The sequence below is a fragment of the Macrobrachium nipponense genome, chromosome 38 (genome assembly GCF_015104395.2).
Source record: "Macrobrachium nipponense isolate FS-2020 chromosome 38, ASM1510439v2, whole genome shotgun sequence".
NCBI lineage: Eukaryota > Metazoa > Arthropoda > Malacostraca > Decapoda > Palaemonidae > Macrobrachium > Macrobrachium nipponense.
Window position 1 is genome coordinate 30522737 of NC_061098.1, and position 11487 is coordinate 30534223.

Below are 11487 nucleotides of genomic sequence, written 5' to 3' on the forward strand. Positions count from 1 at the left end.
CTCTCTCTCATGCTCTCTCTCTCTCTCTCTCTCTCTCGTTTGGAGAGGTGAGTGGATGAAGAGAAGTATCTTTAAATGTTATGTTTCCATTACTAACTCTTCCCGAAGGCAAAAGCATATTAGCAACTATTTCTTTGTACAAATGGCAAAGGTAAGTCTTCGTTAATAATATTAAAGTGTTGTGATAATCATTCAAAAATGTCACAATTAATATTTATGCGTATATAACGTTTAGATACATTAAGCCTTAATCTATTATTCATCTCGCTTTCATACAAGCTCGGCATCGTAATGATTAATATATTGTATTTCAGTCTTTGGTAAATTCTATCATTTTGATATCTACAGGATATGAAAATATTTCTCGCTTACTGAAGGATCGGCTACAAACCAATCAAAGTTCACAGGTTCAAAACTTTTGTATTTACTAGATTTCATTTTTTTTATGACACCGCCATTCCTGGAAGCTACAAGTGGAGTTATGATTTCCCCTTCATTGAATTAAGTTTCTACTTTGTTAAATTCAGTTCGAATATTGTTAGATTCAGCCATCAAATGCCCTTGCTTTCACTAACATTGTTATCGTATGGATTGGAAAAATAACTACAAGAAAGTCGTAACATCTGTCCAAAATTACTGCTCTATTTTGTTGTCAGTGTTTTGGAGAATCCTTCTGTGACTGAAAGGATGTGTATCCTCCAGACAAAATCCTTCATACTTTCGCATCCTCAATCTTTCTCCCTCCACGTAGGCTGAGGAAACGATTCATCTCGGAGCTCCTACCCTTTTCTCTTTGTTTCGCATTGAATATAATGGATGACCGATATAAAAAAAAAAAAAAAAAAAAAAAAAAAAATTGGGGGCCGGGTGCAGGGGGAGCGATTTTGGAAAGTTTTTTTTTTTTTTTTTTTTTTTTTTTTTTTTGAAGGGCGAAGACGATCTCAAATAAGCTCGGGTAGTGATTATACAGCTCGATGCTAATTAATTGTTTTATTTATTTATTTATTTTTAATGATTTGTTATGAATTGGGTGCAATGTGTAGTTGATTCGGGATTATAACTGTTCTGAGGAGAATTATATATATGAAATCTCTTTGCTGATGAAGCTCTCTCTCTCTCTCTCTCTCTCTCTCTCTCCTCTGAAAAGATTAACGGGAGCTTTCATCACTTTTATTTTGGTTTTATATTCGTCATATGTTCTTCGTCTATAGACGCTATTTCAGGCCTTAATTTATTCAAATTTGCAGGATTTACTCTGCTCTGAAGACAATTTGGGAATTTAGCTGATATCAGTGTGATGATTTGCAATGTTTGCAATGGTGGTAAGATATAATAGCATTCGTCGTAATTCGTATTGATTATCTTGAGAAAATGAATCTTTAATCAAAAATTTTTTCCAGTCGACTACGCTTCCAGAATACATGGCAGACAGAGACCTCATTTCCAGCATTATTTTCATGGCAAGAAACGTCTTGCGCATCGCCATCACATATAATCCCAAAGTCATTATTCACAATGACAACCTTCAAGAAAGACCTTCTGAAAGGCCTCATTTCCAGTATTATTTATTTACAAGGAGAGAAACGTCGAGTGCATATAATTTCACAGTCATTATTCGCAAAGACAACCTTCGAGAGGAGGCACCACGTGCTCTTGCCTCAACAAACGACGCAGGAGGTTCGAACTTCGAAAAACAACGTATCGTTCCCGCAGTGGCCTTTCCGGTAATTACCGGGAATGACGCAAGCCTCCTCGGAAGGAACCCCAAACCCAAGGCCAATATTGGCCTTGCCCAAACCATTCGCTCTGCAGACGGTCTCCCGCAAGGCGGCTAATTAATCGACAGCTTCAAAGAGAGAGTTTACTCATTCAAAGAGCTTTCTTTCGTGCGTTTCCCGGGGGTATTCGGAGTCAAAGAAGGTATACGGGATTCATGCCCGCATTACTATAGGTCGTTTTGGGCGAGAGTGGTTAGTTTAGGAGTTTGGGAAAAGAACGGGAAGATGGGCATTTCACAAATGAGGAGAGAGAGAGAGAGAGAGAGAGAGAGAGAGAGAGAGAGAGAGAGAGAGAGAGATATTTGTTGCGACTTGTTAGACATGCGATTTTTATAAGTTATCAGGCCCACCTTGGCGACATTTGCGTTAATAACTGACTATCTTTTTCACATGATCTTGCTAACAAAAAAGTAGATAAATAAATAAGTAAATAAATAAAAATAGAAAATGAAAAATAAAAAAATAAAATAAAGATCGAAAAACCAAGCAAGAGACAAGAACACCATAAGCAAATCCTGACTAAAAAGTTATGCTCCTAATTTTTCCTATTATCTTGCTAGAAAAAAAAATGAATAAATAAAAAACAAAGCAAGAGACAAGCAAACCAAAATACCCCGTTTAGAAACTTGTGTTCCTAACAGGCTAGAAACTGTTCCATTTTGTTATTATAGTTTTCAACATTTCATTTCAGTTCCCATAAACTTCACATCCCTCACATTCTGAGACTTGGACATCACGCCTCTTGAAGTACTCGAGATGTGACACTTTGGTGTCTTATATGCAAAAATAGAGACTAGTGGAAGAATTGAAAAGTGATGACAAGGAGAGAAAGCCCAAATTAGATGTCACGCAGGAAAGTTCGACAGTGACAGTTTATAGTATGAATATTGGAAGACTGGGAGATGTTCATCTCTAAGCACTTGGGGGGAATAAGTGTAACAGATGATGGCAGAACATAGGAAACAAGGGAGATAGCAGTTGTATTAAGGTAACTGAAGAGATAAGGTGACAGTTTGAAGTATGAACGTCCATTGAGGAAGTGCGTCTATAAATATAGAGAATTCTCTTGTTCAGGATGACATGTCTATATGTCTACCTCTGGTATACGATCCCACATAACTATACGGTTCTAAAATCCGTTGGTTTGTGAACACCAACGCCATCTATACATTTAAAGAATTGACATCACCATGTCATCACTACTCTTAACTTACGTCCGTTATTTTACGTCATCTGGAAGTACTATATAGTCGAGTGTTAGTACTTCCATCACTGCAGTACTACTACTTTTCCACCAGTGCTCAGTGCAGGGCAAACAGAAGGCTTTCCACATTTTTGTAATCCTCTGATTGAGTCTTCCGCGGTTTGTTTATGTTTCGGTAAAGAGGTTTTCTTCCCGCGATGGATGGACGATGTTTGAGGACCTCGGATTGGCAAATATGAGACGCTGGGCTGAGGGGAAGACTACCAGAATTGGCCCCCTCGTTTTTTGAGAGAGAGAGAGAGAGAGAGAGAGAGAAAGTCAAATCTCAAAACAGTAACTTTATTGAAATAAAAATATGAAATTATGTTTACATGAAAAAGCTAAGAATTGAAGAGAGAGAGAGAGAGAGAGAGAGAGAGAGAGAGAGAGAGAGAGAGAGAGATAGTCAAATCCAAAGAAATTAATTCTATAGTAATAAAAATGTGTAAATATATTTACAGGAAGAAGCTACAAATTGAAAAGAGAGAGAGAGAGAGAGAGAGAGAGAGAGAGAGAGAGAGAGAGAGAGAGAGAGAGAGAATTATTCCTTGCATTTAATTTTTTTATTCTACACTCAATTATCGCTATTTGCAAGGCCCACCTTTAGTGATATTTTCGTAAAAATAAGCATAGCTTCTTACGTAATCCAGCTTAGAGAGAGAGAGAGAGAGAGAGAGAGAGAGAGAGAGAGAGAGAGAGAGAGAGAGAGAGAGAGAATCTTGGTCGTATTTCGCCTCACTTAGGTTATGAGCTTGAACCTGAGATGGAATAGGTAAATAAATAAATAAATAAATAGGGTAAAGTAAATAAATAAATAAATATATATATATATATATATATATATATATATATATATATATATATATATATATATATATATATATATATATTTATATGTATCAGATCTTGCCCCAACTTTTATTAATTCTGCAGCAATTCCAATTGGATCTATGTTGTTGCATAAGTGTGATATTGTCAGCTTTTGTTTGGGGAAATTGAAATCATTTTACAGGTTTTCCTATCAGAAGTTTTCGTTGTAGCAATTCCAATTGGAGCTGAGGAATGAATGACCCTAATTCACTATTCCTGACTAATTCCCTTCTCCCTTTTGAAGAGTATAAAGGGACTCTATTTGCCTTTTGCAAGGATCTGAGCACTTTAAGATTGATTGGGTAAGACTTGTTCTTGATCAACATTGGGTTAAGGTTTGTACTTTGATGGGTGACCGCCTTGGAAAGCCGTATGCATTCTTTGTGGATGACCTGTGATACCCACTATCTTTATCATGCAGTCTATGACTTGTTTTGCTGTGAGATTATCTTATGAACTGTCAGATACCCACTCAAGCGATCAATATATATCAGGAAATTGTCGACCTTTGCCATAGGATAGGTCAGCTAAGAACTTGCAAGAGGTCCATTTGGTAATGGGTCTGATTCCATTGTAACTTTTAAGAACGTCTGCTGGTAAATATTTCTTTAACTTGATAAGTACTAAAACAGGCATCAGGTTTCCAAATGGCTGTCAGTACTGACAGTATAACGGACCTGTTGCAATGAAAGAAAGGCTTTGCATTCTTATTATAACCAGTAGTACTGTCTGTGCGTGCCCAAAATATCCTGTAGCAATGCTAACCATTAATTTTTTTTTTTTTGGTATGTATGGGACCACTGGAATAACTAACAGGTTAAAGTGAATGGTCATTGAACCACAATGAAATCGCAATTAACTTTCATCGCTCACATTTATTTCGACGTGAAATCTCGCCGATTTTGATCGACAAATGAATTTATCAATTGATTTCCAGTGCGCCGGCATTATATTCGAAAGCTAATTGGAAATCATTAGCTCGGACTTTTATGGCAACGCCAGATAATTGATGTTACTAGATAATATAATTATTTGATCATAGTACCTAACGATTTCACGCCAGAGATATAAATAGCAATATTGTTTTTCGAATCGCGAGTGGATATCTGTTTGCTTGTTCGTAGCTGTCACAAAACTGAACATTGTTAAAGGAAAAAAATTCGTTTCCCCGTCTCGTTTCCACTCTGGAAGGAAATCAGTAGGAGAAAAGCTCTTGCTATGCCCACGGTCCACACCTTGGCTATGCCTAGAGGGATCTTCGGTGGAGAATTGGCGTGAGGGTCGAAGTCGAAGTTACTGCTGGAAGTCGAACACTCAAGCCGAGTTAACCGTCAGCAAATGGAAATCTAGACTGCGAGCGTCGGCAGCAATGTTCAAAGTTCCGTTCTTGATGAATTTTCTCAGCTCGTTTGTATTATAGGAAATGGTCCGATGCAGTTGAAGGGGTTTGGTCCCTTCGGTTGGTATATCTCTTCGGATATAAGAAAATAGTGATTATAAGGTGATGCTCTCAATTGTATTGTCTACTGCTTTATATGGTCTTCATCGCGGTAGCTACCTTAAAGCAAGTTAGAATATAACAATTCTCAGAAGCTTTTTTTTGGCCAGTTTTTATTATTTACTGACCTAATCTAAAATGCATGTGTAGGCTACAAAGTTATAAGATTTACGAGGTGCTAAAGTCTCTCTTTGCCCAAGTGTAGTATCTTACGTGGCCCTATTAATGAAATAAAACATGGTTCGTTAAAAATAAATTTATCTTTCCCATAAAAATAATTGCTATCTATTTAATATATTTATGAATTGGTAAATTGTGCATTTTAATGAATGTATTTTAAATGTATTTATGTGGGTATAATGAAGCGTTTATGGTGAAATATTAGTATTGACAAAAGGGATTTTTTTGCAGTATGCGCGTGTCTATACTGCTTTACCTTCGTTCTAATAATACTCTGTATAAGAAAAAAAAGTAGCGTTTTAGTAAAGTTTTTATTAACCAGTATTCGTTATAAAATGAACCCAAACTGAATTAATGTGGCCTAGAAATTAAGAAAATTTTTTTGTCAATGTAACAAATTTGATTCTTGAAATATTATTGGAACGGTTGGAGCTTCTAAGACTTCCAGTTTCACCTGTCGAGGAAGTGTGGGGTCACGTGGCCAATTCTCAGTCTCTCTAGTTCTTCCCTAAGTGAAATTTGTGCCTGAATTTATTCGTACAGATTAAGTTCATTGAATATGATTTTAAGGAGCAAGGAATGCTTTACAGGTGTGGTTCTTCATTATTTTTAAGGTGAAATTAATGTTTTTGTTTGTAAATCTAGACCTAAATGTTGTGCAGCCTGACTAGCCTACTGGCTAAGCTTAGGTAAGGCAGAAGGGTATTAGTTTGCCTTTAAGGTGACAGTAGGGTACCTAACCAAGTTTTAAATAGTATTGTGTAGGTCTAGGCCATCATTTTGTGTTCACGTGAGGCCTACGAGGTAATAAAAGGTAATTCAGTCCTGGTGACATAGGGTAAATGACCGAGCAGCGACATAGCGGCCCCCTCTCCAAGAACGTGGCCACCTTCCCGAAAAAGAGCGTTTGAATTCACTGCTATGAGCATCAGTCAAGAGTTGTGGCCCATCCAATCAACGCAACGTGACCTCTATACTCCTCTGGAAGTAAGTTTTCTCATAGATTATGAAATAATGGGATGATTCAAGTGCTCTTTTGGGAAGTGGCCGCCTTTCGGGAGAAGTGGCCGCTATTCGTTAGGTTAGACTAGGCTAGATGGTGGGACCTTCATAATGTGTTTGTTCTTGCCGAGCAAATTTTGCCCGTTATTATCATGTCAACCAAGGAAAGTCCTACATTGGGCTAAATTAAATTATTTGCATGCCATGAACACTTCATCATTTGTGCTTAGAGTATTGTGAAATAAGTTCATTATCACCACCCATTTCCAGTACCGTGTGACGCAAAGGCCTCCGTGACTGATGTTTTCTGTTTTTACATAAAATTCCAATCTACCTACCTGTGGCTAGGTTATACATTCCAGATTTTTTATATACGTTTTATGGGGATCATGTCAAGATTAGCGAACCCACAGTATTTCAAGACAAAATAATATTCACCACTTTGATTTATATATATTTATGATATATATGTGTACGTATGCAAATGAGATTTTAGGTGTGTATAGGTTCATTGATATAAATCAGATTGGCATCTGCCATAATGACTTTTCTCCCATTTGAATTCCCTTCCATTTATATCAAATTGCCTTTAAGGATTTAGAATAACAGTTGTGAAGTGTAATTTAATTAATATAATTATTTAATTAATGTAATTATCATTGCCAATGTTGGCTGAGAATGCCTTGCTATAACCATGATGTATAATGTGTTTTTCTGTACAAACACTTGCTTCACATTCATGTCAGTTATGTAATTTATGCGTCTGACATTTTAAGTGTTTCTAAACATTATTATTTTCATCTTTGGTAATTTTCTTCCAGGAGTTGGAGATTGCAATTTTAAAGCAGAGGAGAGGTATTAAGACAGATATGTGCTTCTCCCAGACTACTTCATTATCGAAAGACATCATAAAAAGAAAAATCTAGGTAGGTAATGAATGTCTGGTTTAATTTTGTTTACTGATCTAGAAGCAGGTAAAAAAAGTGGCTTAGGAAACTGATCAAGAGTTAGGTAATACAGGAGCTTAGGAACCATGAAAAGTGTACCTTAGTTTTCAGAATTTCGAAATGTGATGTAGAATGTTGGTGCTTTCTACCCTGTTAAGCTCTTTCTGTGAGGAAGCTTTTTAGTTTATTCTTGTACTACTTGTTTGTTAAGTGCTGTACAATTGCAAACTAAAGTCATGTGTTCTTTGGATTTTTTCATTACCTGCACTTGGAGTATACTTTCAATGGATTTTTCATCACCTGCACCTTGTTGGAGTATACTTTTCAATGGATTTTTTCATCACCTGCACTTGTTGGAGTATACTTTTCAATGGATTTTTTTCATTACCTTTTCTTGTTGGAACAGGTGTATGCAATTACTGACAAATTTGACTTTTCTTCAAATGTCTTTTCCATATATGAATCATAAGTTCCATAAGAAACATAATTGTTTTCATTTGTGGCCAAGTCCCACTTTTTTCATGCGTTCTTTTGCAGAGCTGGGACTAGATTGTGCTTTGTGAAATACTTATTGTTATTTGCATTCAAAGTATTTGGTCCCTCGTGCCTCTAAGGCAATTTGCACCCTTGCCTTCTTGTGTTGCTATGATTGTTGAATAAATCCTTGCTCTACAAATGTAAGGTTTCTTCTTTTTGATACACATTTGCTTTTTTCTTGGTCACAGTATCAAATATATTGTACAAACCTAAGGTTTGTATGTCTCATATTGTACATTGTATTTTATAGGGGTGCCTTCTTTGCTGTTACAGTGCTGTACTAGGTTAGCTAGCTAGCTACATTTCTCTTTTCCCGTACTAAGTAGAATGCTGCTGCACCTATACATACATACATGACTAGGGTTCAAAACTGAAAACTCCTCATAATGCTTCTTCAGTAGTTGTTGCATTGATCATGAGTAGGATGTGAGGGGGGATGGATTCAGTTTTTACCTAGGGTCTAATAAAAGCATGAGTATACTCGACTTAAAATTTTTATTGTAGGATATAGGTTACCAAACAAACAATGAATGACAGCATTATCCATGGTGGAAATTTTATTTGGTATGTTGTGTTAGGGCCTTCCAGACTTGTATGCTTTTTGCTGTATGAAAAATTGCGATTAGTGTAAATTTTCCATTTAAGACTACTACTCGTTTAGAAAATTAGAATTCAAAATATTTTTCAGCTGTATATTGTAAATTTTTGTTCTATATTCCAGAGAACACTTGGTAATGGAAGACCACCACAGTCTCAAGAGAACATTCTGGTTATTAATACAAGACCACCAAAGCCTCGAAGCTGGGGGAATAAATTGCAAGAGGACTTCAGTTTGAACGTTTACTATATATTGAAGCCAGTAAGTGATCCAGGGGCTCTGAATTTATACATTTTTGCTGGTGGTATCAGAATTGTGGCTTAATAAACATTAGTAGCAGTATTCTGGATATGAGTCAGCTGTATATTGTGTATTTTTGTCCTATATTCCTGTTAATACTGAGAAATCCAAGACAACTCGTAGCTGGTAGGGGTTTTATTTGCTAGAAGGACTTTGTTTGTTTTAAACGTTTACTTATTTAATAATAGATTTGAACGCTGGTTATCCAGGCCTCCCTTGAGTTAATCTACCCGTCTGGACCAAACATTATCAAATAGTTTTTTTTTTCTTTTTTGTGGGGGTGGAGAATTTGGTTGATGTGGTGATACTTCCCCGAATAACACTTAATAAACTGAAAATAAACTAAAAAGTAGTAGTAATCTGGAAATTTTAATGTCCTTTTATTTTGTTACTTGTATAGATCCTCAACAAAAAAAAATTTTTTGCAGATATATAAATTCTAGGACATATAAAATCTAGGACATTTTGAGTATTAATCACCACCTGCTTTATAGTTTTTTCCCTCTACTGCGACCAACTCTTAGGTTTTCGCTTATTTGCTTCATTTCTCCTTCCTTTACTGCGGCCAACTTTTGGTTTTTCACTTCTCTGCTTCATTTCTCCAGAAGAAACTACAGTAGTGCCATCAAGTCTGCCTGAAATGGGTGTTACTGTGTTGGTCCTTCCGAGTGCACCCATTAGCCTTTTCCTTAACCTCCAATCTTCCTTCTTGGTGTGCTACGCAGATGCTTCATACCGGATGTGTCAACCCACGGTCAGGACCCTAAAATGGAATAGATGCCTTTTAGTATTCTCTTAATAATATTCAGTGGTATCACTGTGAATATTTTAAGTTCCAGGTATTGACAATTCATGCGATACCACTGTGAATATATTTTCAATATCTGGAACTTAATATATTCACAGTGGTATCTCATGAATCGTCAATATCTGGAATTAGATCACTTTAAGTACATTAACTGATCTTAGAAAGGATTACTTTTTGTATGATTTATGAATATGGATTGTTGAAGGGAATTAATTTGTTAATCGTGCCAAACATTTAAAAAATGAATAGTTACCTAAAAAAAAACCTTGAGTCTCCTTGAGTAGAGCTGTTCACTCTACACCTTCGTTCGCTTGGTCCAAAATTCATAGACGTGAATTTTCTTCCATAATCCCATTATTTACGGTTTCTCTCTCCACATGGCAGGGAAAACCTGTAAATATATATAACCTTGAGAACATTGCATTGCACGTGGAAGCAAAGAGTACAAAATCACAGTCTACACATTGCTACTTAAACTTTTATTACATTTTGCATTTACTTTACAGTAAACTTGAGTTAACCTTGGCAGGAGAGATATATTTGTTTAATTAAGATAAGCGCCTCAGTGGCGTAATCAGTATGGTCTTGGCCTGCCACCTCGGTGGCCGCGAGTTTGATTCCCGGGCATTCCACTGAGGGGTTAGAGATGTGTATTTCTGGTGATAGACGTTCACTCTCGACGTGGTTCGGAAGTCACGTAAAGGCGAGGGTCCCGTTGCTGAATAATCATACTGGTTCAGTGCAACAAAAAAAAAAAAAAAAAAAAAAAAAAAACTATACAAACAAACAAGATAGTCTTATACATAAATTGTACACACTTGTGTTACATAAATCATAACTGTCTATAACCATTCTGCGTGAGTGTGAATGAACGTTGACAACCTTCACAAAAGTTCAAGAGAATATTAATTCTGTCAGATAGGCGAGTCATGGGATTGAAAAGACATTTCTAGATTTGGAAGAAGAGCAAACTCGAGGATACGCGGACATTAATATGTGAGTTAACTTTTAAAAGTAAAATCTCAAGCATATCACAGTTATTAAAGTTGATATCTCAGTGCCCCCAAATTGAATCTCCCACCCAAAAACCAGATGACTGGTGAAAGAATTGACCGAAATAGCTCGTAATGCTATCACGGTTTTAACGAACGAAACCAGAAATGCCAGCAAAGTGAAAAAGCAGTTTTTTTTGCCTTCTGGAAAGATAGGTCGGGTATAGGATAAGTTCTCCATTCTGTGAAAGGACCCATAGGGCAGGGGGGCGGGGGGGGGGGGGGGGGGCGGGGGGGGGGGGGGCGGAAGGAGAGTAGTTCCGAAGGCCAACTGAGTTTGTAGAGGTCGCACAGAAAAAAATGTACAAGGAAAAGAAAACGCAAGCGAGTGCACACATGGGACTACTGGAAATGGACTCTCTCTCTCTCTCTCTCTCTCCTCAGAGGAACAGGGGGATATATGCAGCAGCTTGGAATATTTTTATTGATATCTGTTCTATCTAATTCTGAGAGAGAGAGAGTTTTTATTCCTCACGTAGTGCATATTAGAGATAAATAATGCAACACTGAAAGTACCGTATAAATATATGAATACTGAAGATGAACAATTTGAAATTGAAGGGAAAATAAGTAAATGGTTCCTGGCCACCATTGCACAGTAACTGTTGGCAATTCTTGTCAACTATGAACGATCTTAGTAGTTACATGAAGATGGCGGTTAATAAATTAGACCG